This window comes from Balaenoptera acutorostrata, chromosome 6 (assembly GCF_949987535.1).
Source record: "Balaenoptera acutorostrata chromosome 6, mBalAcu1.1, whole genome shotgun sequence".
Taxonomy (NCBI): Eukaryota; Metazoa; Chordata; class Mammalia; order Artiodactyla; family Balaenopteridae; genus Balaenoptera; species Balaenoptera acutorostrata.
Genome location: NC_080069.1, coordinates 66510838 through 66527292, shown reverse-complemented (window position 1 = coordinate 66527292; position 16455 = coordinate 66510838). Strand labels below are relative to the sequence as shown.

Sequence of the window (16455 nt, the reverse complement as noted above, 5' to 3'; positions counted from 1 at the left end):
GATTTTGGGGCATTCTAAACCAAAGGGTAGGGAACAAATTAACAAGTAAAAGGTGATTGGTTTCAAAATGTAAAATTATTAAATCTATAATTACTATGCTCCTTGATCATGTGACACAAAGCAGACATTAGTTTGAAATTATTATGAAAAAAACATTTAGGCTTTTTACATTAAAAGATATTTTAAAAACTGGTCAAGATCGAACTAGGCTTTATCTTTCTACAAACTATTTCAGTCTATTTTAGTTCAATTTATAAAAAAAAAGGAAAAAAAGAAAACTAGTAAATCATTCAACTTGAAACATTTCACACTCTAAAACTCAGCGAGGAAGTTTTAAAACCAATCTAGTGGGAAGTATATAATTAAAATATTAAAATGTTGCTGCATACTCAAAATAGTGCAGTGTATTCTCAATGGAAAGAAATTCTTAATAAGAAGCAATCACTAGAGAGTGTGGGTGTACTTCTTGCTTTTACTCCTTTTTCTTCCAGAGTTGAATGTATTTTGAAATTTCAGGTGAAATTCAAGTATTCTGTGTGGGAAAATAAAAGCCTCAGTCTTTATTACTGAAGAAGCTCTGAGGCATTTTTTAAAACTCCATTACTTATATGGTCTTATGGGTTGTTCTCCAGTTGGTGGGAACTGATTCAAAGACGAGGAGGTGAGAGATCAACAAAGCACAGTGACAAGTTCTGCCGCCAAGGAGACAACCTAATTCACTGAACTGGATTACAGAGTCAGGTGGATGGAACATTGGAATTTCCTCGAGTGTGGGAAGGAATACTAACAAAATAACACATCTGTGTTCTTAAATCCAAGGTAAGCCTTTTATTGTCTCTAATTTTATCAAACCCTTTAGGCTGAGTCCACTTTTGTGTCACATATGGCTGAATCCAAATGTTTTTCTCCTTCTGATCATGGATGTTTACCTGGCTGGGAAACATGTAATCAACAGGAATAGGTATATATCAGCACCTTAGACACCAAGCAACAGACAGCCTCCTTCATTCACTATATGCCAGTGTTCCCCGTCATCTGTATTTCTATGTGCTCATTTATTAGTCCACCTGTGCACTGATACATCCATCTCTTCATTCAATGAGCAGTGACGTACTTTGCTAAGTAACATAGGGGTTACAACATTGAAGGTGACTTAGATCCTACCTAGAGCTCAGATTATCAACGGAGATAATACTTTACATAAATATTTATAACACAAGAACAAAAAAGGTGTGTTGGTTTGTGGATGATGCGGCATTTGAACCAAGTTTTAAAGGACAGAAGGATGGGGAACTGAGGAGACTGAAATAGCAAAAGAAATAGAATGGCTCTGGGAGCTGCACGTAAAATTTTCATAGGCCTAGTGAAGCACCAGTGCAAGGGATGTACCAAAACTTCATATAAATGAGTTTAATGAGCACTAGGGTACCTGATTCAACTGCCAAGTGGCTGTAGGTGGTAAGTGAGCATTTTGTAACAAATATTACCTTTATGTAACTACTGAGCAGCATAGATCAAACCCAGCCTCCACATAGGAGCCCTGAGGTTCAGATACTAGTTTCTGCGGAAATAGGATATAACCACTATTTAAAAATTGTTTCCTTTTTTTGTCTTGTCAGATGTAAAAACTGTCAGTATCTAGTCAGAGAGCCTCTGGATACTGACTCTAAGACTCCATTCAGGGTTTAAACCACAAAGTGACATGACATTGACGTGTAATGCAAAAGCCTTCTGGGACAAAGAGTCTGAGAGATGACAGCACATTTCCTAGCACAAAACAATTAGAAACCTGATGCACTGAGATCCACGAAGCCCCATTTTCTTTAGTTAGTTTTACCAAAGAAATCTGTAAGATGGCAAGTTTTCCCTTACACTCCCCACCTTCTCCCTCCCCTATACCCCCAGCAGGATTATAATCACCCTCTGTCCCAGTCACATCGTATTATTAGTTAGTCTGGTAGGGCCATTGTCTGCAAATAATGAGCATATCTTGAGAGCAGGAACTGCATTTTCTGTTTTCTGTGCCCTGCACCAAGCGTGCAGTCAGTGTGCAATAATGTTTGTGAAAAAGTGAATGAATTAGTGATTGGCATGAGAGGCCTTGTATAATAAGCATCCTATCCAGATTTGGTAACAGGATCCCTCAGTCAGTGAAAGAAATCCTACATTTGATAAAGGTTCAGAACTATGCGGAGAATATCTGAAGACTCCACAAAGTGTCTGATAGGGAAGAGGGAGACAGGAAAATGCTTTGAGCGGTTTCCACATCTTGGTCTCCTGATAAGCCGTCACATTGCAAATAAAGAAACTAGGTAAGAATTAGCCTGGAAGACGGAGGCGGCCTCCACATTTGGTGTGTTCTAAGACTAAGTAAACCTTTTTCCTTTTTCTGTGTTGTCTTTCTAATTGTGCATTACTTCCATCTAGATACAATTTCATGCATTTCTACCTAGTGGAAGACACACTGTAAGCCATATAACTGAACACTATGTATCAAGTCAAATCTAGACAATGGCAGGAATATTTTCTCCAAATATGCATCGGGGGCCATTCCAAATGTCTGGATGATGCATGGTTCTATATTCTGGCAAAAAGATACTACAGAATCTTGCAAAATTGGTAGGGATAACTCCAGACCCTAACAATATCAACCTCTTCATGGTGATAATAATTCATTTTTTTTTCCAAAAAAAATGAGGAAGGAAAAATATCAAACATGTGCCTGTGTCTACCTCATGAATTGTGGGAAGAAAAGAAACAAAGAACAGAGGCTATGACTTGTGCAAAACTTATTTTTCCCTGCTCCAAACACAAAATATTGTTAACAGCCCAATCTTGCTGTTCATATGGAAGAGAGGGAAGAAAGTGTCCCCTGGAACTTACATGTTACCTCTTTTCTATGATGAAGAGTTCTTGGGGGTTTTAAATGTTAGAGGTGTCTCTTAGCTTGAAGCAAGACCATGAGGTTCAAAATACTTTTTCCAGATACCAGTGGCTGGGTGTCCCTGAGACAGTCACTTAACCTCTCGTTTTTCTGTTGTTCTTAAATCATGATAGTGATAATTAACTCGTTAATTATCTAGTAAGTTTTAAGGCTGAATTAAACATACAGAGTGTTTTGCAAACATAAAGAAAGATGCAGTCGCTTTGTAGGTACAAACTCCATCTAAAAATTCTACCTCTAGAATTTCTGACAACAAGAAATAGGAAATGTTAATGCCAGGACATTTTTGATAGAATCACCACAGGATCATTTGAGATCAGGCTTTCAAAATCTTGCTTTAATGTACCCCCTCAAGCTTTTCTTCCTTTCTTCCCCATATTTCCAATAACAATACCTTACATTTGAGGAAGTATCTGCTTCCACACATATTCTCAAGGTAAATGAGTTGGCAGTGAAACGCCTTCTCACCACAGGGCTCGGCGTCCTGGAGGTATTCAGCAAATGTCTGTCGGTTTCCTTTCCCCTTTAATGATTCACAACATTCGGGAACTTCCCTGAAGTCATATAGCTAATGGTAAATGGCCAAATAGGGACTCAAATGCAGGTTCTGAGATGCTAAACTTTAGCACCACATTTCAGGGCATCACCATTACTTCACATGTCTTTCTGCCATCTGGGTAAGCAACAGTTGCCAAATATGGAAACTTTCTTGTGACCCATCCCTCTATAACATTCCTTTAGTAGTGTTTAACTATCCCTAATGAAAGTTCCTTGAAAAGCCTTTCTTCCTTGGTTTCTGTGACACTGATTGAGGGATTATGATGAACATCAGATATTCCCCTTTGGGTTGATGGTAGGAAGGGAGGAGATTTTATAATGGTCTCAAATACAAAATAACCTGAAACCTGTTGCATATGAAATTAGCCAGAAAGATCTGTGACTCACGTAATGGTTCCATTGACTCTAGGACAGGGTAGAATTTCTATCACGTTGGAAACCAAAATCAAAGATCAACTCTAAATGTCATCTTCAGAAATCTACTGGCAGCTCTTTAGACTGTGCCTCAGTGTGTAATGTTTTTTTTCTATTTGATTCCTGTGCTGATTATCCTCCTGCTTCTCTGGATTCTTCCATCTGAATCTCTTTCTCTAATTCACATATTTCTGCCAGCCCCCCAAATGGAGATAATATCCCCAAAGTTCTGTCCTCCATTCTCTCATTCTCCTTCCTGGTTCAGCAATAATCTTCAAACAAATGATTCCTAAAGTAATAGACCTTTCTTTGAGCATAAGGGAGACCTATATTTCAAACTGCTCTCAGGTTTTTCTAGAAACAAACATATACCAAGAATAATCAACATCTTCTCTGCTCAGATGTGCTCTTCCCACTCTCACTCTCCTCCTTGTCGTTCGGGTCTAAAATGTAAGGATCAGCTTGCATTGTTTTTGCCTTTTGCCCTGCACAATAACAAATTATACATTTCTACGCATTCAATTTCTACAATTTTATTCAACTATCCATCAGTGGTGTGCCAGAGCTGGCAAAAGTCAATTGTTAAATTCTCAGAAATCCTGCTTAAATAATTATATTAAAAATAAAGGTAACGCTCAAAATACATTGCTTCTTAATTATTTTACATTTATGCCCTTCAGGTGAAAATATTATATAATGGTATGCTACTGAGTATCTCTCCCCAGCTTTTGGATTCAGTGATGTCACATTTGTAGCCTGGAATCAGCCACTGTGGGAGTGCTTACACCAAGGTAATTGACAAATAGTATTCCCTACCTCCAACCCCTGCCACCCCAAGCTGGTGGTTACATATTACCAGCACACAGACAATCCTAATTCATCTATTCCTACCACCACCCAGGGACAGACAGGAGATGCTCATTACTTTGTTCTTCCATCCTCATTTGCTATACTATACTCTTTCCTAAGATTCTGCAGGCTATTATCCCACAAATATTTACTGAGTGCCTATCGTGTGCTAAGATATCAGGGAAGTGGTGAACAAAACAAACATCATCCTCGCCTCATGGAGATGGCAGTGTAGTGGGGGAATTTGATATTAATAATCATATGAATAAATATATAATTATAAATCTCAGCAACTGTTGTGAGGTAAATGTGTAGAATCCTGGAAGAGCACCTTTGAGGAAGTGTCATTTAAATCGATATCTGTTAGGAACTGGATTGTCTTTCTTCAAAATTCATATGTTGAAGCTCTAACCCCCACTGTGACTGTTCAAAAATAGGGTCTTTAGGGAGGTAATTCAGGTTAAATGAGGTCATAATGGTGGGTCCCTAATCCAGTAGGGCTGGTGACCTCGTAAGAATATAAGAGACTCCAGAGATCTCTCTCTCTGTGCACAAGTATGCAGGAAAGGCTGTGTGAGGACACAGTTAGAAGGCGACCATGGTAAATTAAGCCAAGAAGAGAGGTCTCACCAGAAACCAACCCTGATGGCACCTGAGTCTTGTACTTCCGGCCTCCTGAACTGTGAAAAAACAAAGTTATATTATTTAAGGCACTCAGTCTGTGGTACTTTGTTATGGCAGCCCTAGCGAACTAATACAATACCTAAAGGACAAGGCATGGTTTGCTGAGTGAAGATGCGTGGGAAAGCTTTTGAGGAGAAAGAATATCCCAAGAAGAGGCCCTGGAATGGAAAATAGCTTAGTATATCGGAGTAATTAAAAGAAAGCCAGGGCGGCTGGAAGGCAGTGAGGGAAAAAGGGCATGTTCTACACATCTATTTTCCATTTTAAGGATTGTTTAAAATTTTTATTACATCTATAACTCTATTAACAGCAATTGTTTAAAATAATTCTGTTTTACTTGTTCATAGTTTACCTTTATGACATGGCTCATCTATTCTTGAGTTCTTTATTTTGTTACATTTATTGGTTTGCTAGAATACGTCTTTGAATAGTGCTTCATATAAAATATGTGTGGGTAGTATTATTTCTGATGTCTTATATATCTGAGAAGTTCTTTATTTGCCTTTACATAGGGCCAGCAACTTGGCTATGTGCAGGATTATTGGGCTCCAATATTATCTCCTCAAACTCTAAATATATTGCTCCACGGTCTTCCTTTGTATTTTGAAGAAGTCATAGGCCAGCCTTATTTTTTGTCTTTTAGTAGCAATTTTACCCCAAGTGCTTGTGGGTTTTTTTCATTAATTTAGAGGTTCAATAATTTCATCTGGATGTGTATTAAGCACTGGTCCCATCATTAAATCTGCATGGCTCTCAGGTAATAACAATACTTTTACTACAAGAGTCACAGCTCTCCCTCAGAACCAGGAAAATTAAACATATTTTAAGCTTCCCCACCTCTGGGCTTTTGCTTATGCAGGCTCTTTGTCCTTATTGTGTCCACATGTTGATATCTACCTTCCTTCAAGACTCAACTCACACGCTGCATCCTTGATCAAGACTTTACCCTTGGTTTATTTCTCTTTGGATCCTTATGACAATTTATACCACTTTATTGGCAACTGCCATACCTTATTTTTGTTTTCTGGTTATTATCTTTATGCCAGTTGATACTCTCCTTCAGGGGAGGAACAACAGCTTCCTTGTCTCTATTGCGTTTGACAGTTTCCCCTGGCAATTTCCATGCCAGGGAACTCAAAGGTGCTCAACTTGAGTTGCAAATTTTTTAAAAACGTAAGTTAAAAAATATTGTCAAACGAAGACCCAACACAGCCATAAATAAATAAATAAATAAAAAATATTGTCTTCTCCTGGATCAATGACATATACAGGAACATTCCCCCAAAGGCCCCTGCGTGGGAGTATTCCTTTGATACATGTTTATAAAGATAAAGGGAGTTCTTATAACTTGATGAGATGGAAGCAACCTGTGCTTATGTTTTACTCCAGTTGCTCATAAATAACAAACCTCAGGACCCACATTTTTCTTAAGAAATTGAACGTTGAACATTCAGAGCTTTTAAAAGAATGCCAGCCTACTTCTGTTTGAATTTCCAAGTTCCCGCAGCAGCACATATTTTACTTCCTTCTCCAATTTGCTCTGTTTTTCACCCATCAGTATCTGAGTGCAGTGCACCTCTCAAAATGAAGAATTGTAGTTCTAAAAGCAAATGCATTTTTCTTTGATCCTGAAAAACTTAGCTCCCCATAGCGGCGATAATGATGGAACCCTATTTAGTGCTGTTTGTTTTTCATCATTTCAACAGCCTTCAACGTGAAACATGATAAGAACAGCAAAACTGATAAACCACCCTTATTTTTATCTGTCTTCTGTCGGAGTACTTGCCAAGCACAAAGACAGATTTTTCTAAATATCTTTGGGGAAAAAAAGAAGAGTGCATAACCCTGTGCTTCAGGCTGAGGCCAGCACAATTCGGGACATTTATTATGTTACAGAAAATTCCAGCAAGAAGGGAGGAGGACAGCACTTTTAAATCGAGTCTAGGATTAGGTTGGTCTCTGTTACCCTTGGAGTAAAACCAACTCTGTAAGTTACCTTCGGGTGAGGACAATAATTCCACTAACGTAAACCAAATTATTGACAAACTTTTGCCTTAAATAAAAAAGGTTTCAGTGAGTGATAGACATTCCAATGTTTACAAGCTGAAAAACTAGGCAATCCATTAAACAAATACGCCTACTAGGAAATTGTTATTACTTCACTATTATCATTCATCCAGTTACAACATTTGTTTTCAATTTCTAAAAACATGATTGAGTTAGTCCCAGGAGTTGAAATATGCTTAATGTCCCGTGATGCGATACGGTAGTAATGTGCAAAAGGAAAACATTAAGAGGCACGAGGGGGCTATTTTGTACTAAAATCATTCTGGGTATGTGCTTAAAAGTTGGCTTTTCTGATTAATCTGGTGGAGTTTTAATGCTGACCCTTTACTGATACTTCAATGATATGGCAAAGAAAGACAATAGAATTAGAAGATTGTACAGATCATTTAGTTGGGTGCAAAGATAGTACAATATGGACCCAAAATCATGGTGAGCATTTCATACATATATCAGCTCATGCTTTGATTGGATATTATAGTTCAGCTATAAAAAGAATGGCATTTATGAACTGCAAGACTATTAAAAAAGGAATCTAATAGAATGGATTGAGTTTTATGACTGAGGTTTATAAGATTAATCAGATGACTATCCTGATAAAACTGTGATGTGATCCTGATATGACTGCTGTTTTGAAACTCTTCTTTTTTTTTGACAAAAATTAACATTTAACTTAATATACAGCTATACTGGGCATCTCTAAAATATTTAGGGCTCTCTACAAAAAACAGACCCATAAGTATTTTAGTATTACATCCTCTGGCATCTCTTTAGAATGACCAGAGAAATTATACAGATTTCTTGGATATAAATATTCATCTGCCTAATTCACTTTTATATATTATTTTAAAATAAAAACTAAAAAGATATCTTTGGACAAACTGTCATTGAAATGCAGTAGAATATATCCATGCTATTAAGTAGTTGTTTGCGAGGGCAATTTTGCAGTGTTTGTTAAAATTTAAAATGCACACATGCTTTGACACACACTTCTAGAAATCTTTCATGGAGGTATATGTATACATATGCACAGAGAGTTTTAGAAAGTGATTTTCATTGCAGCATTATTTGAAATAGCAAATTATTATAACTAAGGAAATAGTTAAATAAACTACAGTATATAAATACTGAGAATACTATGGGCAGTTAAAAGAATGAGGTAAATCCACGTATTGACCAAGAAAAAAAAAGATTTCTAAATATGTTGCAAAGCAATATATACATCATGATAACACTTACATTTTTTACAATTCCACACAATTCAGTTATATATTGAATATTTTTATATGCATACCTGTTGATTCATGGAACTCGATCTGCAAAGATACACAAATTATACCAATAGTTACCTCTTGGTGGAGAATGGAATTGGTGATGGAGATGGTAAGGAGGCCTTTCACTTTAGATGAAATGTATGATTTTTTTTTTTTTTTAGCAAGGACAATATAATCAGTAATAATGGAATTAAAAAGAAATATAAAACAGTGGATAAACAATTACTATTATAAAAATATGAAAGATCAGTGAACAGTTGAGAATCCAAAGAAGTAGAGAGAGAAGATGGAACCTCGTTCACTCTAGCTTGGGAATACTGCCCAGAGATGGATTCTCAGGAGAAGTCAGGGTGATGTGGGCAGCCCTAGCAGCCTGGACTTGATCGTGCCATCAGGTGCTGTGCTTCAGCACAGAGAGGAGAATTCTTAGTACAGAGTTAAAATAAGCAAAAGTTAGGATGAGACCACCCAGGACATTGATCACTCTAGAAAGAAAAAGTGCATTACACTCTTAGGTGGCATCCTCTGATGATCAAAAGTTCACACTTCATCGGCAGAGAAGAAGCAGAGACTAAGCATAGAACAACTGACCTGACAAGGATCCTAGTCTATAATATTGAGAGGTCAGTACCCATCATATTCCCTCAGGGCATTTTATTTTTCCAGATGGGTGAAGGGGGATTTCTTAAAATGAATTACGCCTATAAAAACCAAAATCCACATGGGTCTAATCTGACTTTTTCCCCCAAATATATTGACTCAAAAATCCTCCAAAGGCTTTTCTGTATAATCTTGGCTCTGTCCCAACGTTATCTGCCAAACACATTCCTTATTATTCTTAAAATGTGATGCTCAAGATAAAGTAGAAGGCTAATATGTTTATATAAAGAACACCTGAATATGCCATAGCAGGTTTTATTTTACAGATGGATAGAGGAGGCCATTAGGCAGAGATAAAACAGACTCAGGTGGTTCTTATAATTGGTAGTTGACTTGAATCTGAATGAGGTCAATTGAGTAATGCTATGGAATTATGAGGAACTATATCTTTTTCACTGAAATTTTCTTTGTAAATGGCTACATCAGTTCCAACCATATTCTAAATTTTGTTTAGAATGACACAAAATTATCCACATTTTGAGAGTGGATACAACCATTAACCAGGTCTGCCAAATAAAACCGCACAGGTTGTGTGCTGCTCAACGCAAAGAAAGTACCAATCATGTAGATTATGATGTTTCCAACCTGTTCAGATCACACAGCAGGCTCACCATTAGCAACATAAATGCTGTTACTCTTGACTCAGGTTAAAGGAGAGTCAAACAGAAGAGCTACTGAAAGGTATTTGGAAAATATTCAAACTTTAGCAACTTTATTTCGATTGTTTTGCAAAGTATATCTGTGTTTTCCCACACGGACAAGATTTGGGGGGTTTTGGTTTTGTGTTTTTGCTTTTTTAAAATGCGATTATCTTCATATAAACATAAATGGTCCAATGGTTTTCAAGGCTCTTATCAGGGGTTATAAATTGGTAGCTCTGTTTTATTTAGTCCTTTTGTTTGATTCACACAAGGTTTTTTAAGGCAGTGAGAATCTCAGTCTCAATATAATTTACCGAATATCAGGGTCTGCTTCACTTATTTGTATCACCCTGCAGACCTTCAGCAGGCCTTTGTGTTGGTGTTTCCAGAGGCCTGATCTGGCTTCTTAAACTCACAGGTTTCTGAATTAATGCATCAGTACTGCTCACTGCCTTATCTAACTCCTCAGCCTACTTAGATTTTTTGAAGGAGGAAACTGAGACCCAGGCAGGGTTAGGAATTTGACCAAGATCATGTGACTGTTATTAGCAGAGCTAAGACTTGGGTCCCTGTCTCCTCTTTCCCAGACTCATGCTTCTAGCAATGGAATTTTATTGAAAACAAGACGACAGTTTTCCTTAGAGCTCCCCAGACGGACCCAAGGTCCATGATTCTATCAATTTAGGCTGCAACAATGTTGGTCCAAAAAGGGTCTAAGCTGTGCCTATAACTGTCCTTTATTAATGAAACATTAGCTCTCCCATGCTATTCAACTACCCAAAGAGAAAGGAATTAAGTGGCTTTTGAAGCATTGTCAAGATAGATCTTCATGTACCTGTGTATGAACTACTTATACTGATGTCAGCTCTATCTGTTTCAGATAGATGGATGACTTTCAGTAAGTGTAGTATTCATACATGATGACTACTTAATTAGTGAAAACTGGTATTAAGTGTATTTAGAATGCCATAATTGTCACGTTTGAGGATAGGAGTAGAAAGGAGAGGCTTTGCCTCCCATGCAGGGTAACAGTAGAAGATGGAAAACAGTCACAAGACTGTGACACCAAAGAGATGAAAGGTAATATAATTCAATTCAATAAATTCAAAATGAGAGATTCCTCTTCTATGTATCCATCACCATGTGACGTATCACTAGGCATTTATGCATTATATGTCTATCCAAGTGATCTGTACACATACCTAGGCAGTATTAAAACATAGATTCCTGTGCTCTGCCCCAGAGATTCCAGTTCAGTAAGTCTGGAGAGGAACTCAAGATTGTGCATTTCCAACAAGCTCCACAGTGATGCTGATGTGCTGGTTCATGGGCTGTACTTTGGGTAACAAGGCTGTAGAGGCACTCCTCTTCTAATATTTTTATAAGTAATTGAGGGCCAAAAGATGTATCAAATATACTCCTAATTATCTATGCATGTGTGCGTATATGTGTGTTCATATATATAAATTTAAAAAAAATTTTGATCTTTCATTCTTATATAGGTTTTTTTTTAACCTAACTGACTTAAAACTTAAATGCAAAGGGGAGAGCACAAAGTCTGCTTTCAAAAATGTATGATTTGCTTTTTTTTTTAAAGGCCAAATACTTTACTATCTCCAGATACCTGAAAATGTATGGAATTATCTTGTAATAAACCTCAGATGCCAAAAGCCCACCTTGCAAGTTTTCTTTGCAGGAAACAACCCCAATACGAACAAATCAGATACCATGTAATAGACCCAAAAGTATTTTTTCCAAAGACAGAAAGAAAAATATCCAAGCAATAGAACCCTGATTGGAAAGACACAATACAAAGATAACAGAACTATTTTTAAGCTTCCTTTTATGACCGGGGGCACAGCAAAATAGTTTGAAACAGAAAGTGTTCATGCTGATTACATGAAATCAAAATACACACTGTTCAAAGGCAGCCAACATTTAAAAAAAAAATATGCAGCTTACTTTATGCAGTGAATTTTAGTGTTCTTTCAGTCTGGGAATATTTCAAAATACACTGCAGGTACAGCTGAGAAAACTCAGTGATACCCCTGTCCAGACCTCAGCTATTTGGTTATAAAAATATTTTCACATTTCCTGCAGATGTCTAGATTCCTTTCTTTGCTAGTAATTTTAATTCAGAACTCATTATTGACAGCTGTTTGTTCTGATAGAACCTAATTGCTCTTTTACCAGACTCAGCTGTGAGCAGACTGATTTCTTTTCCCTTATAGAGTATATTATACATAAACACAGGCAGGAAAAAAAAAATAACCAATTAACTAAATACGTGTGCATCAAATAAATCATTGAGAGCACTGATCAAGTAATATCTCTAACTGCAACATAGGTCAAAGGAAATTACAGCATTTACAGTTTACAGTATTAAATATAATTATGTGGAAATATTCATAAGCATTCAAATATAGGGATGGTGAGTGGCAGCATCTGAAAATTTATTAAAGAAACTTATAAATTACTACATTTGAGTAACCGACAGGGCACTTAGTCTACTGAAGGATTAGCTCAAGGATATCTATATACCAAACTATATAGACAGAATCTGAGAAGCCTGCCATAACCAGCACCAGTCAGGAGGAATCAAACATGCTGTGAGATCACTTTGCTGTGCAGATAATCCTTTCTCTGGAGGGGAGAGTTTCTGGGGACACACCAAATCTTTTGCTCTCCAATCACTGCTCTGGACAAGCTGCTTTCCTTAACTTTACCAGAAGAGGAATACAGGTTTGTTGAAGTCAGAGCTATTTCCTCTGGGAGATTCTCTTCAAAGGCAGTGCCTCATTTTAGCAGCTCCCCAAGAGGTACGTGAACAGCTTGGCAATGTTCATTGTATCAGATGCCTCAGCAGCCTCGCTCATGGAGTCTAGGCCAACCTGGGGACCCCAAGCTACTTTCCTTAGTGGACTCAATCCCCTGAAGAGGGGTAAACCAAGGGCTGGATTCACTAGAGACCATATAAGCAGCAAATATAGTGCCTCTGAGAAGAGCAATACCTCGTTTTATTTCCTGTCTGTTTTGGAGACAGAGGGAATGTGGTGATCAGGGCTGAGCAAACTGTTCCTTAGCAAGGAACCCATTCAGAGAAAATGAACTTTTTCTTAACATCAGGGACACTATATGGTGCTTCCCTTTCTGGGGGTACTAAATGCTTCTCTTTGCAGACTTAATCTACCTCATATAGGGAGGAAGATATTGGGAATGGGATGCTGATTACCCTGATAATTCTCCGGGATGCAGCATACATCTCCATGAACACCAGACATAATGCTAATTAGAATGCAAGCCCCAGACTCAACATGTACAAAGCCTTACATAATGAATGTAAAGTAACCTACGGGGCTGGAGACCCACAAAAATCTGATCCATAGCCTACTCCCAGCCTCTCTCCCAACCAAGTAACAATGGAAACCATTTTATTTGGCATTTAAGAATACCGCGACTACGCTTTATTATTCTTTTTTTACCTACACAACACAGATTATACCATTTCGCATTGTTGTAAGGCTTGGCCCGTGGTATCGCTTTGGATACTGACATTTTCGCTCAGTGTTCACGTATCCGTCAAATATCTGCTGAGTGTCTGTTTCATGTGGGCATAGCTCAGAGGAGAGGGATGCAATGGTGAACTCGTATACACCATTTCTCATCTCATATCTCTAAGATTTGGATGTTACAGTCTGGGGAAGAAATTCAGTTTTTGCCCATGGAATTACATACTCACCACATTTAAAAAGCCAATTTTTTTCCTGAAGGTTCACTTTTTACTGGAATAATTTAAACATAATAAGTATTGGCCGAATTGAAAAAACTATTTTATTTTCACATAAGCGTGACAGGGAAAGTAGTCTGATGTGATATGCTTGTTTTATGAGGAGTCAGTTTAGCAAATGGAAAGAGCGTGAATTTTACAGATTAAAAATCTGGCTTTTCCAACTGCAAGATGTATGATATTTCATTTATTTATCCTCCCTCAGTTTCCTCATCTGTAAAATGTAAACCCCTTCCTTAAGGTTCCTATAAGGCTATTGTTAGCAAAATGTCTTTTAGCTAACAAATTCTTGATAAATGTTAATTTCCTTACTTCCTTTTCCTATGAATTAAGGACCTAGAGTTGAATATTTCAATTCATTTAGCCTAATGGCAGAGGAGCTATGCAACCTTCCTGCCCCTACATGGTTTACATTAAAGACTTACACTAGTGAATTTATGAAACTAATATTCCATTTTATTTCTGATTTCTATCCTCTGAGGGAAAAAAAAGTCATATACAACTGAATCAGATTTGAGACTTGGAAGGGACGTTAGAGGTGATCTAATCCGGTGGTTCTCAAAGTGCAGCCCCTCGGTCAGCAGCATAAGCATCATCTGGAAATTTGTTAGAAATGCAAATTACTTCCCTTACCTCAAGTAGCGATTATTGTTTGTTCCATCATTTGTTTCTTAATATGTGCATATAGATGAATTCATATGAATATGTGCATACAGATATCTGTATGCATTTTCTTACCTGATCTCCATTTACCAACCAATCCACCCAAATTTCCCTTTCCTCCAAAAAGCCCCAGTCTGTTGCTCACTGCACCAGGTCTGCTCTAGGCTAGGAGGCTATCCTCTAGGATACCTATGTTCTCTTGTGATGCCATGGTGTTTATTCCAAAATAATCAGTTATTTTAGTTAAATAATTTAATTAAGAACATATTAAATAAACTAATGAGATATGATTACAAAATAAGAGTTGTTTCTGTGAAAGCTAAGTTAAATGCTTTGGGAAGACTTTCAAGTGATCCATTACTCCCTCAAAAATACAGTTGTGTTAGGCACTGGTAAGATAACTGTAAATAAATGGAAAATAATTTATAAAAATCTAGAAGGATTCTAATACTTAAGTTGCTGCAAAGCCATTAAGTTCTTTGTCTATATTAAATACACTAAATGTACTAACCATATGTCATACTCAAAATTATTAGTCTTAAATTTAAAAACTAATGAATTAATATAATATACAATTATAGATTTGAAGTTAATATTAACTGAATACGTACTTTCTTAGGCTTCTTTGCCTTAATGAAGCTTTCTCTAAATGACCAAGTCTTAACTGGATACATACATCAAGGTTTCTTCTGAACGGCCTTGATTGTTTTAGGTATCTTCCATATAGGTTATTATAAGCTCTTTGAGGAAGATGCCACACTGTTTCCTCTCCATACTCAATAGCTTGAAGCTCTGCACAGTTTAGTTTTAATAAATATTTATTGATTATATTTATCTATACATTTTATTTACTGATTTACTAGACAATTACTCTTAGTAGTTCATGGTCCTGTTTTATCACCGTGAGGCAAGTTATCTCATATGATAGCACTTCCTAGAGTACTTTGAGAAAATTCAAGGTGGGGGGGGAAGAGTTCCATGTTTAAATAGGTTTCAGAAATTCCCTCTTGGAAATTCACAATGGAAATGATATTTTGTAGGGCTGAGAAACTCTGTTGTAAAACAATTTAACTTAGTTTAACCCATACTTATTTGACTATAGGAAATGTCTTCCACATAACATCCAGTAACAACTCAGGGTTTAAAGTGCATATACATTGATGGGGTATCCTGAATTTTCTGGGTGACTGGCCTTCTCATGTTCAAACCGTAATTCTGTTTCCATAGACTCTGTTTATACTTCTTGTAGAACCCAGATTGGGTATGAAAATCATGTGTCAGATTACGTATGCCAATAACTGTTTGGGAACTGGTCAAATTCGGATTTGTAAAACTGCTATTTCTATTTCTCTTCTGTTTTCTTTTTTCTAAATCAGGTAGCTAATCATTTCTGAATCCAGCTCTACTTTCACAGATCAAAAGAAGTCAGCTTTAGTCAGGGGAGTATGAAGCATGGATGTTAAATAACAATGGTAGGGCTTAGGATGGACTGAGCCTTAAAACAATAACATTTATTTTCAAAATAAAAGTGCTGAATTAAAAAAAAAAAAGTCTGTAAGCCAAAATTTACTAAGGACAGTTTTGGGAACAAGCTCTTCCTAGAGGGACGTGGTATCCATAGTCTGGAATCATTTTAAAACTTGATGCCATATGACCTTAGACTTAGAAAAGCAGTGTGGGTAACAGATTATAGTAGCATAAGAGATATAGTCCAGGAGTACTTAACCTTGAGCTGAGAAAGTGGTAATGAGTGCCTTTTACATTAAATATGTCCATGGAATTTGAACATTTGCCTGAGATAAGGCTGCTCAGGTTATTAAAACCTCAAATGTTGAATAGCAGTTATGTAATGAGTTTCTTTTGAAAAACAGAAAATGAACTGCCATTTAATAAACACTGCCTGAAATGTTGATAACT

General features: G+C 36.9%; 1 protein-coding gene across 16 annotated transcripts in view; it reads right to left on the bottom strand.

Moving 5' to 3' along the window:
• Nucleotides 1-16455, bottom strand: part of PTPRD (protein tyrosine phosphatase receptor type D) — a 530039-nt gene that overhangs the window by 12904 nt on the left and 500680 nt on the right. The window lies entirely within an intron of this gene.